This window comes from Tenrec ecaudatus, chromosome 2, assembly GCF_050624435.1.
Source record: "Tenrec ecaudatus isolate mTenEca1 chromosome 2, mTenEca1.hap1, whole genome shotgun sequence".
Classification (NCBI taxonomy): Eukaryota; Metazoa; Chordata; class Mammalia; order Afrosoricida; family Tenrecidae; genus Tenrec; species Tenrec ecaudatus.
The window spans coordinates 126,235,254-126,253,266 of NC_134531.1; the positions used below are offsets into that span (position 1 = coordinate 126,235,254).

Here is an 18,013-nt window from a genome sequence, read left to right on the forward strand (position 1 = left end):
ATGTTTCACAAAGAACTTCGTGTCAGAAACAAATTTATACCAAGAAGGCATCCCAGCCCCGTCCAACTCAAGTCCATGGGTTCAATGTTAGCTAGAGCCGTCTCCAGACTCAGAGCTGCAGACTGCTGACACAGGAAGGGGAAGCAAGAAGCATGGAACTCACAGGCCAATGGGTGCAGAGTCTTGTGGACCCAAGGTCAATGAGAATATGGCAGGGCATCGATAGCTCCCTGGGTCAGCAGTCCACATGGAGCCACCCCTGGAGGCAGACAAGGAATCCAGCATGGAAGAAGGTGAGGGGCCAGTTAACTCCCCTACTGTTGTTGAGAAGTGCACACCCCCACAGAGGCATCACCAGGCTACCACCTGATTGACAGGTTAGACTCCGCCCCTGCCTCCACACCTGTAGCCTAACATTAACCACCATAGCCCCCTAACTGAGCAGGATAAAGGACCTTGCTTTCATTTATGCACGGGATGAGCAGAGGGTGGCATGTCTATCAGACTTGTGCTCTAGGACCTTGTAACATAGTAAATGCCCAGAGGGGAGTGAAATTTCTAAAATGACTCTTCTATTCTTGTCTCCATAACTTCCACAAAATGATTGGGTGGACCTATGTCAGCAGGGCATGTATAACACTAACAGAGAGGAAGGGTCCCTTTACCACTCCCCTGGCTTAGAGTTAGGAGAGAGAGTAATGCCAGGATCATTGTAAGTGGAGCAGTCTCAAGATCGCTGTCTGAGGTGGCAGAAGTGGGGATCAGAGATATCAGAGACATTGGCATGGATATTATGTGACAGAGTAAAGAAGCCAGTCCACGATCAGAAGCTGAGGCAAGAAAACCATGAGCCAGAACACAGAAGCAGTGTTGAGATGATCTGACTGTGAGGGAGAGGGACAGGTTGTCCACAGGGCAGAATCCAGGGGACCACACATGGAGCTGAAAAACCAAAGACCAGAGAATCACTCAGCTGCTAGTCGAGGAGAGGTGTTGCTTAGCACCAGTGCCTGTCTCCTTAAAGTTTACTGATCCGGACTTGTGATGACCTGTGACCTCCCTTGATGTTGTTACTGTTGGTATTAGGTGCCACCGAGTCAGTTCCCACTCATAGTTGCGATATGTACAACAGAGTAAAATGTTGCCTGATCCTCTGTCATCTTCACAGTTTTTATCATTCTTCAACCCTTTGTTGCAGTCACTGGGTGAATTCATCCTGTGGAAGTCTTCCTCTTTTTCGCTGCACCTCCACTTTAACAATCATGAGTCCCTCTCCAGTTATTGTCCTTTCTGATAGCATGTCCAAGTACACGAGATGAAGTCTTGCCATCCTTGTCTCTCAAGAGCATTCTGGCCATACATCTTCAAGATAGATTTGCTTCTTCTTCTTCTTGTGGTCCATGGTCCTTTCAATATTCTTCACCAGCACCATAATTCAAATGCATTGATTCTTCTTTGGTCTAACTCCCCTAACAAACTTTCTTCATCGTGAATATTGTCTCAGTCCTGTGTGACCCAACTCAGCAGAGAAGTAGAGTGGTGGGAGGAATTGTGGGTGTCAGAATAGTCTAAACAAGGATGGAAAGTGAAGGTACATCTGACCCCTACCTCCTGGAAAAAGGGAAGCTAGAAGTCAGATATAGCCATTCCATGCTGTCTATTGTGATAGCAACACACTCATTTTATCTACGCAGCACGACCAAATTTTTACAATAAAATCGAGATGAAATAGACAGTAAATCACTAGTTATGGACATTTGAAGATAATTTTCACTTGCCCCTTTGTTATGTAAAGTTCCCTAGCTTTGAAACTATTGAATCCAACCCTACTCACCAAATTCTTCATTATGATCACCTGAACTTGCTGCCCTTGCAGCTTGTCCTATCATTGAAAAGCTTTAAGCCTTTTCTTGCATTAAAACCTAAAAAGGCACCAAATACACCTGTTCTTACTTATCTTCAAATTTGACTTAAAGACACTCCTTAGCAACCCGGGGACTACCTGTACTAGATTATACTGCCAATTCTTCATCACTAACTCTTTCTAATGGAGAGCTTGCTACAATGAAGACTTTTTATATCTTTATCTGTAACAGAAAGATAGCATGTATCCTTAAAATGCTGACTTTAGGCTGCTAGATTGAAGCATAAATAGTATGAAGTTATTTGACGCTCTATTGCATTCATTTATGCTGTCCTCTAGGTTGGGAAATATTTTATCGCTTTCACCCCCAATTTTTCTCTTTTTAATTTAAAAGTACCCAAAATAATTGATCTATAGTCAACAATTCCAAGAATTACCATCTGACCAAGAAAAAAATCCAAACTAAAGGCATTAACAAAAAACAAGGGTCCAGGAATTTGCAGAATACTAATTCCAATGTCTCAACAAAGTGTGCCAATAAATTGTGGAAGATAGCTACCTTAAAAGATCAACATTTGTTCTCATCCCAAAGAAAGATGACCTAAAAATGATACTGAACAATTTCACTATGATTTCATGCAACTAAAATTCTACTGAAGATACATCAGTAACATTTGCTGTAATACATCAACAGGAAGTTGCTAGAAATTCAAGGTGGTGTCAGAAGAGGATATGGAACAAGTGTTGGCATTGCTAAGACCAAGTGGAGCTTAGTTGAAAGCAGAGAATACCAGAAAAGGACTATGGAAAACATTGTGAAGATTGGAAATTCCAGAACACTTAATTTTGCTCTGGAGAAACTTGTACCCGGACCAAGAGGCAGTTGTTTGAACAGAAAAAAGAGAAGTTTAAAATCAGGAAAAGTGTGCATGAGACTTAAATGCTTTCACCATATTTACTCTATCTGAATTCTTTTTCTGAATATTTTCAATCTGTAATTGATTGAATTCACAGATTCAGACCCTGTGGAGATGAAGGCCTGGCTGTCTTTTTGTTTCATTTTTAGTTATATATTGTTGTTAAGTGCCATAGAGTAATTCCAACTCAGTGACTTCATGAACAGTAAAAAGAAATATTACTTGGTCCTGCGCCATCCTCACAGTCATCCCTACACTTGAGCCCATTGCTACAGCCACTGTGTCTGTCCATCTCATTGAATGTATTTCTCTTTTTCAACAGCCCTCTACTTTACCACGCAGGATGTCCTGCAGAGAGTGAGCTTTCTTGATAGCAAGTCCAAAGTATGTGAGATGAAGTCTCACCATCCTCCCTTGTAAGAAGCTGAGAAGATGGAGTTGGAGTCACAGCTGACTCCTCCAGCTTCTGAGGTCAGTTGCAGAGATGACAAAGCAGAGGTCAGACATGCGTCCATCCTTCATCCCCTTTGACCCTTCTCGGATATCAACACTCTCCTAGGGCACTCTGCTTAATGGACATAGTGACCATTCCAGTGAGCGATGCTCCTGCCACCGTTATTAGGTCAGGGCAGTCTTCCGGTCCTTAGCCTCTTGACCTGGCCTTTGACCTGTTTGGGCATTGTTACAAAGCATTTTTAGGGCTGAAAATAAATGTCCAAAGGGCATTCACTCACTGTAAGTTTCAAGTCTAAGGCACTCACAACTCACTGGCCAGCAAATCTAGCTCCTCCAATTAATTTCTCAGAGGCACTGAACTCCACAAACAAGCTTCCTGTCCAACAGCACTCAGCTTTGCTTGCTGTGTAAATTGAGGGCTGGAACACCCACTGCTCTCCATGGCGTGGGCTAGCCCCTGGTTCTGCTGTTAAGCTGTGCCTCAGGACCCCTCTGGTGTCAAATTACCCTTAGCTCGAGATTCAATGTGTAGGTCTCATGGGGTCTAAAGGACATGCTCCACTCCTGGCACTTCTCTCTTGCGGGTAATAGACTCTTACCTTCCTGCTTCTGAGATGTCCCATTTTGCACCTAGCAAAACGGCAATCACAATTAACCCTGTTAACAATCATTCAGCTGAATCATATAACATAATCAGTGTAGCCCCTCACCTTCTTACCCAGGCCCTTGAAAAAAAGGCCTTTTGATAAGAATTAAAGAAACAAACAAACTATGCCTAGAAGAGCTACATTAGATAATCACTCTTATCAAATAAATTATTAAATCATTCAGAAGCATTCTGACTGTACTAATTCCAAGACAGATTTGTCTGCTCTCCTGGAAGCACATGGCATATTAAATATTCTGTGCCAACATCATATTGTGAATACATTAATTCTTTTTTAGCCATGTGTTGCAAGGATTCTATGGGGAAAATATTGAAGGATGTAAGGAACTTAAAAGATGACAGAAGGGATCCACGGAGTCCCTGTACTAAAAAGAACTGGTCAACATTGAACCATTTCAAGAGGTAGAATATGATCACAAACCAGTGACAGTGAAAGAAGAAGTGTAACATGAACCCAAGGCACGAGTGAAAAACAAGGCTACAGGAATTGATGGGCTATCAACTGAATGTTTCAACAAGCTGATGAAGCCCTGGAAGCACTCACTCATGTTTACCAAGAAATATGGAAGTGAGCTAACTGGCAAACCAACTGGAAGAGATACATATTCGTGCCCATTCCAAAGAAAGGTGATCCAACATAATGAGGCCATTATTAAACAAATCACTAATAGCCCCTCCAAGTAAAAGTCTGCTGACAGTAAGTCAACAATGGTTGCAACAGAGAGCTGCCAGAATTCCAGTGGGATTCAGAAGATGTGGCACGAGTGAAATCATTGTTGATGTCAGATGGGTCTTGCCTCCTAGCAGAAAATACCAGAAAGATGTTTATTTGTGTTATGTTGACTATGCAAAGGTATTCATCTATGGGTCATTACAAACTACTACATTATTTGTAATTTTGCAAAGAAGCGGAATTCCAGAACACTTCATTGTGCTCAAAGGGAATCTGTAGCAGGACCCAGGAGCAGTCATTTGAACGGGACAAGGTTTTAAATTAGGAGAAATGTGCATCAGGGTTATATTCTCCCCCGTATTTGTTCAATCTGTAGCACGAGCAAATAATCAGAGAAGCTGGGCGACATGAAGAAGAGTGAAACACCAGGGCTGGAGGAAGGCTCATTAACCATCTGTGACACAACGATGACCCAACCTTGCTTGTTGAGAGCAAGAACTTGAATCACTTGTTGATGAAGACCAAGGACTAAAGCCTTCAGGATGTGTCAGGGGAAGCCAGCCCCTAACACATCATTATGGGTCCAGTAGGCGCAATTGTACAGCGATAATAAGTAAAGATCATAGTAAAGTTATAGAGAGCATGAGAGATAGAAGTATTGAAATAAATGGAGTCAGACACAATTCATGGGAGCATGCTCACCTCAGCTCCGCTTGGTGGTCCGCGTGGAGGGAGAGAGAGCTATGTAATGCTAGCCCAGGCTTTTTATGTTCTCTGGGGGCATGCAAGCCCCCTAATTACAGGTGAGGACCTACGTCACAGGAAGGGGTTGTGCTATAGGTAAATCAGTAATGAGGGGGTGGTCTAGGGAAATATACACAATAGGAAGAGGAGGGATTGGGGGTATACATGTGACAAGATGGGTGGATCCTAGGTACAGAATGGCAACCTAACCTTAGATACCACAGATCAGTTTGGCCTCTTCCCTGGCTCAACTGAGAGACCATTAATCCATTGTCTCTAGCAGCAGGGAGCAGGCCCATCCCTGTGGTGTGGGGAGAGAGCAGTCTGGCAGGGACTGCCTTCAGGGAAGATGCCTTTGAGCATCTGACCTCCCCCCACAAGATTACAATTCAATGTTAAAAAGTCCAGAATCGGCACAACTGGACCAATAAGTAACATCATAATAAATGGCGAAAAATGAGGGGGGAAAGAAGAGGGAGGGGGGAAAAAAAGAGGACCTGATGCAAGGGGCTTAAGTGGAGAGCAAATGCCTTGAGAATGATTGGGGCAGGGAATGTATGGATGTGCTTTATACAATTGATGTATGTATATGTATAGATTGTGATAAGAGTTGTATGAGTCCCTAATAAAATGTAAAAAAAGAAAAGAGGAGAAAAAAATGATTAGGGCAAAGACTGTACAGATGTGCTTTATACAATTGATGTATGTATATGTATGAACTGTGATAAGAATTGTATGAGCCCCAATAATTTTTTTAAAAAATAAATAAAATAATAATAAATGGCGAAAAGGTTGAAGATGTCCGGGATTTTATCTTCTTAAATCCATAATCAATACTCATAGAAGCAACGGTCAAGAAATCAAATGGCATCTGGCATTAGTCTAATTTGCTGCCCATTCCTCTAAAATGTTAGGGAAAAATATCATGTGGAGGATTAAAATGTGCCCACAAGAGCAATGGATTCTTTACTGTGGTTCTTCTAGCCTGTATCTAACTCCCACCAAGCAACCTTTTTCTGTGTGGGTCTGATAACAAGGTGGGGAAGACACTGATAGGATTCGCCCCCATGAGTAATTGTGAACAAGATTCCCTGGAATGCCATCCTGCTGCATATAAAATGAACCTTCTGAGAAGCAAGAGAAGGAATTTCATTACCAGCAAGGTCCAGGAGTGCAGCTCATCCTTTGGACCCAAGATGCCTGTGCAGTGAATCTCCTGGGTCCAGAAGACAGCTCTAAAGTCAGAGGAGCAGCAGTCAAACAAGGAGCCAGCGCATGAAGCAGAGTGGGGGACTTCCCAGCCCATGGAAGAAGTAAAGCTGAGTGTTTGTGAATGAAGGTGCCTGCCGCACTCCAAGGGGGATGCTGAGCCTGAGGACTCATGGAGCTTGACTTAAATGGCTTCAGGCTAAATTTTTCAGGATGGAGGTACCTCTGGGCACTTAATTCAAGGAGCTGAGTTTTCTTACCCACAGGGGTTGAGCTGAATGCCTTCTGGTGGAGGCTTCCAGTGGAGTGATATGCCCCTTTGGGCATTGGTTAACAGACCTCAAAGAACTTTGTAACAAGACCCGATAGACAATGGTCCTGAGCATTTCACACGGGCATTATAACTTAACTTCCGTAATAAATGCTTTAATCATGATCGGTGTCTGTGAGTTCTGTGTAGCTGTTGCAATGGATATTAGAACCCAGAGGAGTGAAACAGAGGACATTAATTATGACAACACGGTGCCTGGTCCAAGCCATGGTAGTTTCAATTCCCTCATATCTGTGTGAAAATTGGACAATGAATAAGGAAGACCACAGAAAAACTGATGCATTTGAATTATACTGCTGACAAGGAATATTTAAACTAGTATGGACTGCCAGAAGAGCAAATAAATCTATTTTGGAAGACATACAGTCAGAAATGGGGGTGCTGTAAGACTTTGTTTTGCATACTTCGGCTATTTTATCAGGAGAGAAGAATCACTGGAAAAGAACATTCTGCTTAGTAAAGTACAAGATAAGAGAAATAGAGTAAGACATCAAAGGGTAGCAGAAACAATGGGTTTAAACATAATGTGGTAGTCACCTAATCTGGTGTCAATTTAAGGATTAAGAGTGTAGGGGTGGAGTCTAGGATGTCAATCTGGAGATAGCCAATGAGACTTCTGTGTGGGCATGGCCTTCTGAGAATTCTGGGAAAATCTGGTACTTCCTCCTTGGAGGTAGAAGACACCTCTCTATCTCTCTGCTACTCCCTGGGAGACATTGCAGAAGACAAGCCACATGGATGCAACCAGACCTCTGACGCCAGAGAGGCCACAGAGAGACCCCTGCCAGCAGCGTCATTGCATGTGTTTTGTGAATCTGAAGAGGACTTTAAAGATTGGTATCAGACATATGAGCTAATATCGGACTTATGGACTTGATCTGGACTGGACTGGGCTGGGATGTTTTCTCAACGTTCTATTCCTCTTGTATATAAAACTCTTTCTTAAACACATATGTGTGTCCATGGATGTGTTTCTCTAGTCTACCCAGACTAACACATAACCATTGTGAGGATGGTACAATGCCAGACAGTGTTTCTTCCAATCCAAGTATGACTTGCTATGCCTCCAAGCTGAATCGACAGCCCCTACCAACAATAATTGCTAATTGTCTGTCTTTCGGAGTCATTGTCCAATTTCCCGATGCATATGGGGTAATTAAAAATGCCACGGCTTGGGTCAGGCGTGCCTTAGTTCTCACCATGACATCTTTATTTTTGAACACTTTAAAGAGCTCTTGTGCAGAAAATGTACCCAAATTAATATGTCATCTGATTTCTTGACTGCTGCTTTCATGGGTGTTGATTGTGGATCCAAGTAAAAGGAAACCCTTAACAACGTCAGTCTTTCCTCCACTTATCATGATGTGGTCTAGTGGTCCAGCTTTGAGGATTTTTGTCTTATTTATGTTGGGGTATAAGCTAGAGTCTTTGGTGTTCCATTAGTGCTTCAAGCTCTCTTGGCTTTCACAAGCAAGGTTGTGTTGTCTGTATATCCCAGGTGGTTAATGAGTCTTCCTCCAATTCAGATACCACATTTTTCTGTCCAGATGATCGGATGATTTTCTCAGCCTACAGCCTGGACAGGTCTGGCCAAAGGATGAAAGCTGACGCATAGATTTCCTGCTGTGAAAGCAGGCGATCTCCCTCGTTCTGTTCAAATGACTGCCCTTGTATACACAGTTATTATGAGCGCAGTGCAGTGTTCCGGAGCCCCATTCTTCACCATGTTACCCATAGTTTGTTATAATCCTCACACTCAAACAATTTTTGTAGCCAATACAATAGAGACAAACATCTTTCTGATATCCTCTGCTTTCAGCCTAGATCTTTCTAACATCAGCAGTTATCTTCCTGATAAGTGTACATATGAAATGGAATCTACCCGGATGAAATCAGATTGTTTGCTATTCTGCCTTTTCACGTAGCAGTATATGCTGAGCATCTTTATTTTCATCTCATGTCAACTGATATTGGGCCATATAACACTTTTAAGCATTATATAGCATTCCATTTTATAAAAGCACCAAATTATCTAAGAAAATCTGAGAAACAGTGTTAAAGACTCTTTTATAAAAATTCATTTTATTGAGGGCTCATACAATTCTTATCACAATCCATAAATCCATCCATTGTGTCAAGCACATTTGTACATTTGTTGCCATCATCATTCTCAAAACATTTTCTACTTGAGCCCTTGTTATCAACTCATTTCCCCCCTCTCTCTTCACTCCCTCCCTCATGAACCCTTGATAATTTATAAATTATCATTATTTTTTCATGTCTTAAATTGTTCAATGTCTCCCTCCACCCACTTTTCCGTTGTCCATCCCCCAAGGAGGGGGTTATATGTAGATCCCTTGTTCTCGGTTCCCCCTATCTACCCCATCTTCCCCTTACCCTCCTGGCTTCGCTACTCTCATTATTGGTCCTGAGGGGTTTACATGTCCTGGATTCCCTGTGTTTCCAGCTCTGATCTGTACCAGCGCATATCCTCTGGTCTAACCGGATTTGTAAGGTAGAATTGGGAACATAATAGTGGGGGGGGGGGGTTATGCAGGGAGGCAGGGATGAAGCATTAAAGAACTAGAAGAAAGTTGTATGTTTCATCATTGCTATACTGCACCCTAACTGGCTTATCTCCTCCCCGGGGCCCTTCTGTAAGGGGATGTCCAGTTGCCTATAGATGGGTTTTGGATCCCCACTCTGAACTCCCACTTATTCACAATGATATGATTTTTTTGTTCTTTGATGCCTGATACCTGATCCCATCAACACGTAGTGCTCACTCACACAGGCTGGTGTGCTTCTTCCATGTGGGCTTTGTTGCTTCTCAGTTAGATAGCCATTTGTTTATCTTCAAGCCTTTAAGACTCCAGATGCTATATCTTTTGATAGCCATGCACCATCAGCTTTCTTGAACACATTTGCTTATGCACCTGCTTTGTCTTCAGCGATCGTGTCAGGAAGGTCAGCATCACTGAATGCCATTTTAATAGAATAAAATGTTCTTGCATTGAGTACTTACATAGAGGTCCAATGTCCATCTGCTACCTTAATACTAAAGTTATGAGTATATGTATATAGATCTATTTCCACATCCTATATATAATAGATATGTACATGCCTGTATTTAGACCTCCATAAATGTCCTTTGCCTCCTCGTTATTTCCTCTATTTCATTTCACTTTCCTCTTGTCCCACTATCATGGTCAGCCTTCATTTGGGTTTCAGTAATTCCTCCTGGTTACATTGCTCTTGATCAAGTCCTACCAGGCCTCCTACACCCTCCTTGCCATCATTTGATAAAGACTCCTTTCTTTCATGATATAACCTCATCATGCATGTCAAAATTATGAGAATATTTTTATTAAAATATTATAATCCTGTTGCTATCGGTGATTTTGAATCATAGTGACACCTTATGTATACCTTGCCACTTATTCTGACTTCAAAACATTAATATTTATCATATACACACCTCAATGTTCAGTTGTTCTAAAAATTACTGGTTTTTAATTTTTTTTACCTTCAGGAAATAATCTTTAAAATTCTTCAAAATATTTTAAGTACCACTTCCTTTGAAAAATTTGACATCCTGTAAGATCTTTCCTCAGGTTCTTTTTCAGAGGAAAAGTTGTCAGGGAAGTCTAGTTACCATCAATACATGAAAATAACCAAGAAACAAACACTATTAATGAACTGAGTCTTATAAGAGAGCAAAACCATATCTGACAGCATCCTTCTACAAAATGTACATCTATAAAAATCTATACAAAATCTGTGTTCTGTTACCAAGGAGTATAAATGTTATGATCTTATAGAAACTTTTATAATATGGTAGTTGCAATGCCAATATAGAAATTATCATCTGCCCTATCACCCAAGGACTATGTCAGATTTCTAGACTAACTCCCAGTGTTGGAAGCATGTATATGGCCAGCAATGTTAAAACCAGTTGAAAAAATGTGGAATTCAAGAAATATTTTTAAACTTTTCTTTTAACTAACTCTTCCACACTTGCCAGTCATTATAGATAGCAATAACACATTTGACAGTAGTATTAATCTATGCTGGGAAAAGAACAACCAACTTTAAACAAATAGTTGGCCATTCCTCATCTTCCTCTTGGGCCATGTTTAAATTCTCCAAGGTCCTGGGTTTGAGCTAAATTGGAAAATAAAAACATACCATTATTTGACTTACATATAAACATAACTTTAGTGACTTACTTTTAGACCCATGCTTTGGATTTGGCCACCTAGAATATACTTCATGACCATGCAACAGACTCTTAATTAAAGGACATGAAATGTTCAACTTTAGTCACATTTTTCCATTTCTAAACTAATTATGCATGAGAATAACATGGGAAAATTTTAACAAGGATTCTCTGACTCAAACTCAAATCCATTGAATCAGAAACTTTAGAAGCAGAATCCAGGAATCCATACAGCACCTTCCCCAAGAAATACTACTGCAAGCCTGTGGGGGACCAGCCTCCGCAACCGAGTGGGTGCAAGCAGGAGACTCCTGTTTATGAGCTGGAATTTGGGAGCCACCACTCTAACCACATGGGCTGGACAATACATGCATTTTAAGTATTCCTAAAAATGTATTGTACCTATTCTGAGGGTAATATAAGAGAAATAGAGTATGTTATCCCTGAATAACGTTTATTGGGCCATTGTGCCCCATTATATATTCCCCAAGATATTCATAAGTATTGCATGAAAAAAGACACTTGTGGTTAAATAAATTGGGTAAATACTAGATTAAATTAATAATGAGTTTTTTGGTTTTTACTAAATATTTACAAATCTTTTCCACTAAAGACAAATCTGGTATTTATTTCACTGCTTGTGTATATTTTATCTCTCATTTTGAAGTGTTGACTCAAATTGGTGCCACCTGTAAACTAATGGTTCCCTTCTGAATTCCCAATGCATTTGTCTCCTACCAATATTCAAGGATTGGCCTTCACAGATGAAGAGGGCTGTGGGATTGGCCTTCGCAGATGAAGAGGGCTGTGGGATTGGCCTTCGCAGATGAAGAGGGCTGTGGGATTGCCCTTCGCAGATGAAGAGGGCTGTGGGATTGGCCTTCGCAGATGAAGAGGGCTGTGGGATTGCCCTTCACAGATGAAGAGGGCTGTGGGATTGGCCTTCGCAGATGAAGAGGGCTGTGGGATTGGCCTTCGCAGATGAAGAGGGCTGCGGATGGAAATGATGTTGGACCTGTGACAGCAGAAGCACTCGGAGCCAAAGCATGCTCAGGAGGTGAAGGGGGAACATACATGGATCTTTCTCATGAAATCTGATCAGGACTTCCACAGAAAGAAGAGAGGACACCAGAAAGGACACTAAGCACAGCTCCGGGGTAATCGTTTACCAGTTCTGTGTCTGATTTTAGCATAAAGACCTTACTAGGCTTTATCCACTAGGCTGCGGTAGGAAATCATTATGCAGTATGACTTGGCAAATGAAAGATAAGAGGAAAATCAAAAGGAGAGTTTCTGTCTTCAATTCTCCTTTTCCAAGACTGATGTAAATGTTTTTGCTATTTTTAGTTTGCTTCATTCTAAATGCCATGAAAATGTTTCCATTTCACTGAGGGAGGTATGGCTGGAGGAAAAATCAAATGGTTTAAGAACAGGCTTTTACACTTTATCTTTTAATATAAGAGAGAGCAGAAGAAAGAGCTTGTCTCAGAGTGGTTTGAAACCAAATTGTTTTCACAGTCGGCACCATGCTTTGGTGAAAGGGGAGTGGTTTGCATGATGTCATCCACATGGTTTAAATAAATAGTGTGTGCTGAGGTTAATAAGCTGCAGTCGTAACAGAACTGATGGGGGATTATTGCTGGGCTAATTTGATCAATTACTTTCAGCTCCAGAGTTCTCCAGATGAGACAGAAGCCAGCATACACATTCTGGCAGATGAAAAATCAGTTGGGTCAACACATACGCTGATGGTAATGAACATTCTTTCAGACTTCATTTTTCATCCCCATGAGAGGAGAACCCCACTAATGCCAGCCGCTGCCACTCCAAAGCAGCCAATAAGATAACTGAATGTTTTAGAAGCCAGAAACTCTCATCCATAGGGCACACCAAGAATGGCCTAATAAGTCTGTTCATTTTATCTTTTAAATGTAGTTTAGGTTGGCATTTAAATTTTTCATTCATCTCCTATTGAAAATAAATTAGAATTATAAATAACTACCTATAGTTTGTCATCATAAGCTACTTTCTCGTTACACTTTGAATATATATGTATCTATCTCTTTATTTAAATATATCATTTTATTGGGACCTCTCACAGCTCTTAGAACAACAATCCATACATAAATATTACTCCATGTAGACGAAGCTGGGAGATACTTTTACACACATGGAATAATGAGTGAGCTGAGCAATGACCATCAGGTGCATGAGTTCTGGGTTTTTGACATTTACTACAGGGAGTGCTAACTTTGCTGCGTTAAAGGCAGGATGGTGGCTAGCCAAGGAAATGGAGTCATTTACATCCTCAGCTGCCCTAAGACACTCAGATTAGGGATGCAGGATATAGTTGTGTAACTCGTGGTCCTGAGGTCATTGCCACTAGCATGCACATGAAAATGAGACACAGGCTACATGTGGCACAGAAGAAGCACAGAACCATCTCTGGAGGAATCAAAGCCTGGAAAGATCTCACCTAGTGGAAGGTAATGAGAGAACATTCCTGGAGGAGATGGCCCGAACATAAACACTTGAGTTCAAAGAAGAAGACAGAGGTCGCATGGGGCGGGGGAAGTCCAGGGAATACTGAGTAGGGTCCTTTTGCTTTCCCCGAAACACTTTGTTGGCAGATGGGAGAGAGAGGGATCAAGAGGTAAACTAAGATCATTTTTAATTCCTCGGTGAGGAATTCAGACAAAATAGTGAAGGAAGCTGTTAAAAATTTAGAGGCGGATATATCGCAGTGAGAAAGGTTAATCTAACAACAGTTTCCATGCAGTGATGGTGTGGGGAAAGTCCAGAGGATGTAAAGTCAGAAACTGCCATCACTGTAATTTCTATTTGATGTTTCCAGGGTAGTGAAGCGGCTTCCGTCTGCATGATCTGAGTGCGCTCAGTCCACTTAGCTGGAGTGATTGGCTGCGCTGCCCAAAGAGGCTCTCAAAGATGCTGAAGAGTTGGCTGAGAAGCTCCCATGGTCAAACCCCATGAAAGTAAGGAAAATTAACCCCAGTTTCAAGAATGAGAAAAAGGCACACACAAAAATCCAAATTCAAGTAAAGAGAAGATTAATATTGAACAATGAGAAGAAAGAGAAGAGAGAAATGGTTTTAAAAAAAGAATGCCTTGGATTCAAATATCTTAGACTCTGATGAAAACCCAGCTATGAAGGAGGAGATAGCAATACTAATAGGAGATGATTTGTCATCTTCCAAAGAAGATGTGGCAGAAGAAAGCTCAAAGGGAGACACTGACCCTCCGGCACTAAAATTTAGAGTCACTAGCAACATGGTAGGGGAGAAAGAACGCTTGACCTCAAATGAGGCTGCAAGAGATTTTGGAGGTGCTGTCCAAGAGTATGTTAAGTGGAAGGCTGACATCACCAAGTGTTATGTGGACAAGAATCTCCACCGAAGACATAATACACATCTTGGACCCACAACTCTGTGATGTACTCTTGTCTATGATCTGTACTCAACCTTCTGATACAGTAGTTGATCCAACGTGTGGGACTGGGGCAATACCAGTAGAGGGGGCTACTGAGCAGTCTAACAGTCACCATTTCACTGGTGACAACAATCCATTGGTTGTGAATAGAGCTGCAAATGACATGAGTCTCTACTAACCAAGAACCAAATTCAAAAAAAGTAAACCATCCTGGGGGCCTGCCCATCGATGCTGTCCGATGGGATGTCTGCAAGCTGCATTAAGGACGGGTTTTGTGGGTATTACTGTAACTATCATGCCATTTGGGAGAAGGATGGGCTCCAGGAAAAGAACCCAGAACTTTTACCCAGCTTGTCTACGAGAGATGGGCTGAGTCTGTGGACCTGGGACAGGCCAGGCTGCACTACTTACTCCAGACAAGAAATGCTTCACAAAGGCCTTATCTGGAAGGTGACACATGTGGTGAAGGTGCATACTGTCTGGGTGAACATACGGGTCTTCGTGCTGAAGTTTATCTTCTGATGCTACCTATCAGGCTTCTGTTCATCCTTTAGGACAAGACGGAGAAGAGTCTGCCTTGGTGATGCAAAGAGCGAAGATAACAAATGATGCCTGTGCTTCCCAACATTGGAAGCATCAGTGGTACCAACATGGGAGGGAGGGGGCACGGTAATAATAACAGAAATGCAATTCACAATGAGCTTCTTTCATTTAAAAGATCTTTGCCCTGCTTAGCAAAAGTTATACATAGAATGTGATAGAATTGGTAATAGTCTTAGAAGAAAGCAAAGCTTGTTTTTAAAAAAAATTTAAGCTTAACAATTAATGTTTTTTAAAAAGTATTTTAAAGATGCCTAGTGAAAAGCCTACTAAAAAGGCTCTGGGATTTGGGTTTAGAACAATTTATTTTCAGCAGATGTCCCCGCTTCATGGCAGTGGGTGGAAAGCTACTTTGGCCTAAAGGCAGAGAACATGCCAGTCAGAGGGTCTTGGGTCACATCTCAGTGATGATCTGGCTTCACTTCTCACGAGTTTCTCATTACTTGAGTCTCAGACAATGAAATTTGTAACCAGTGCTTGCTCTCCAACAAGAGGAACACAGAACTTGTAGGAACTCTGACCATCTTCCTTAAAAATTAAAATATGCATGTTATTCAAATTAATACATAGAACTAAAATACACCGACTTGCCAAGGAAACTGCAAAGATACTGAGCTACGAGTCACATTGTAGAACATTTCTTTTTGTAAATAGAGGTGTGGGACCAACAAGCCAAGTTTTAAATAAACATTTTTCTTTCAGGATAAAAAAAATTCCCTTTGAAAATAATGAATGTGATGAGCATCTGTATTGATGTAATGGCTGTGGGGATTTAAGGGAATATGCAGAAATCGAGTGCAAGTAGAATCCGTGGATGTGATGGCTCGATGGTTGTAGAAGAAACAGAGACTGAAGAATCAAAAAGCCGGGCTCCAGCGAGGATGGATAAAATATGACGTTGACATCATCAGTGGTATTTTTCCTGGATTTGGTCAGGTATACTGGGATTTGTTCACTACAATCCAAATCCAAAAATTCATATCGTTGAAGAATGTTAGTTTAGGGGAGATATATGGGCAGCTTGAAAGTAAGCTAATGCAGAATGGCACATGGTTCCCCTCCAGCAAGAATTTGGAGTTCTCATTTTTCCAACAACGATTTAATGGGTTCCTAACATGTGCCAGGTACTCTGCCGAGCATGGCAAAGGTTAGCTTGAATATATAAAACACAGATCCTGTTTTTAAGAGTTTTACATGTATTAGTTTCTGATTCTGGGTCTTTGGCTTCTTTACTGCATGACCTGAAACAATTCACTATCCATTTCTGGGTCACTTGACTTGTACATATTTTGGACTATTGCAATATGTGTGTTTAACCACTTATGTGGTGGTGTGGGATCTGCTAAGTGCAAGATTCTTTAAGTTCGTGGAGGAAGATAATGGGATATGTTATTATGAACAAAGGTTAATGAACAAAGGTTATGAACAAAGGTTAACGGAGGCAAAAAATGAGGTGAAAGCCAAAAAAATCAGTCTGAATGGAGACACACTGCACATAGGAAATGTTTTGGAGCATTCGCTGAGGTTAAAACTGAAACCAAAGCTCTCCACTGGTGCATTACTTTCCAACTGTGTGAGCCAGCAGTAGGCCTGAGCTGGATCCAGAAGCCAGAGAAATTACATATAAATGTTTGAAAAGAGACCCTGTATAGTAGGGAATCATAAAGAGGTACAGGCATTGTAGAAGTCTACTTACTGTGCTTATACTTATTAATCCAGCTGATGTACTGAGAATTTATAAGAAGCCCAGATATCACAATGGTTAACCTCTTGCTTGCTCATTGAAAGTTCTGTGGTTCAATCCACCCATCATTCAAACCCACCAGTCACTCTGCAGAAGAAAAGACCTAGTCACCTGCTTGTGCTAGTCTCAATTGACTAGTCTCCCTGGGCAAATCCAGAGAGCCTCATATGTGTATAAGAAAGACCTTTATATAAAGAGTAATTGTATATTAAGAAACCATCCCAGCCCAGTCCAGATCAAGTTCATATGTCTAATATTAGCCCATATGACCAACACCAGTGTATAAATTCCTCTTCAGACTCACACAACACATACAATGATGCAGAATTCAGGAAGATGACAGGCCAGTGGGTGGATCCAGCGGTGAATGCATGTCTGTGCTGGCAGGGTCTCCAAATGGTTCCTCCATCTCCAGGGTTCTGGCTCCATCAGCGTTGCCCCATGAGGCTGGTCAACAGGAATATGTAGCACAGAGCGTGTGTCTGGCCTCCAGTGAGCTATTTCTCTCTGTTGAACCTCCAAATGAGGCCCTCAAGCTGCAACCTGATTGACAGGCTAGACTCCACCCCTTTGTAAGCAAACAAAAGATTGTGTAACTGCCATGCTGCTCCTGTAAAGATTACAGCCAAGGAAACCCTTTGGGCAGTGCTACTCTGTCATGTAGGACCACTGAGTCAGGACAGATTGACAGCACCTAACAAAAACATCAACAAGGCCGAATGATGTTGAGCACCTTTTCATGTGCTTCTTTGCCATTTCTATTTCTTCTTTAGAGAATACCTTGGAGAGATACCAAATCTCTTGCCTGAAAAGTTTTGTTTCCCAATCGTTTTTTGCATATAATTTGCATATCATATAATTCACTAGTTCGGTCACAGCAAGAACAGTTGTACAATCATCACCGCAATCCGTTTCAGAACATTTTCTTCATTCTCTCATTATTAGTTTCCCCTTTCCCTCCAACCTCGCCTGCCGTTCCCCTAAGGAACCAATAACACAGTCACTGTCTCTTCAGATTTATCTCTCCCAGACAAAGCTTTTCTTTCTATTGTTAAATTTGATAAAATTCTCTGTATACTGAAAATTCAGCTATCCAAGGATTTTCTTCAACAAATCGTATCGGCGGCAGAACTGGCAGCCCT

At 41.5% G+C, this 18,013-nt stretch overlaps 1 pseudogene; it reads left to right on the forward strand.

Moving 5' to 3' along the window:
• The first annotated feature begins 247 nt into the window (after window positions 1-247).
• On the forward strand, window positions 248-15,081 carry LOC142440088 (tRNA (guanine(6)-N(2))-methyltransferase THUMP3-like; annotated as a pseudogene).
• The last annotated feature ends 2,932 nt before the right edge of the window (window positions 15,082-18,013 follow it).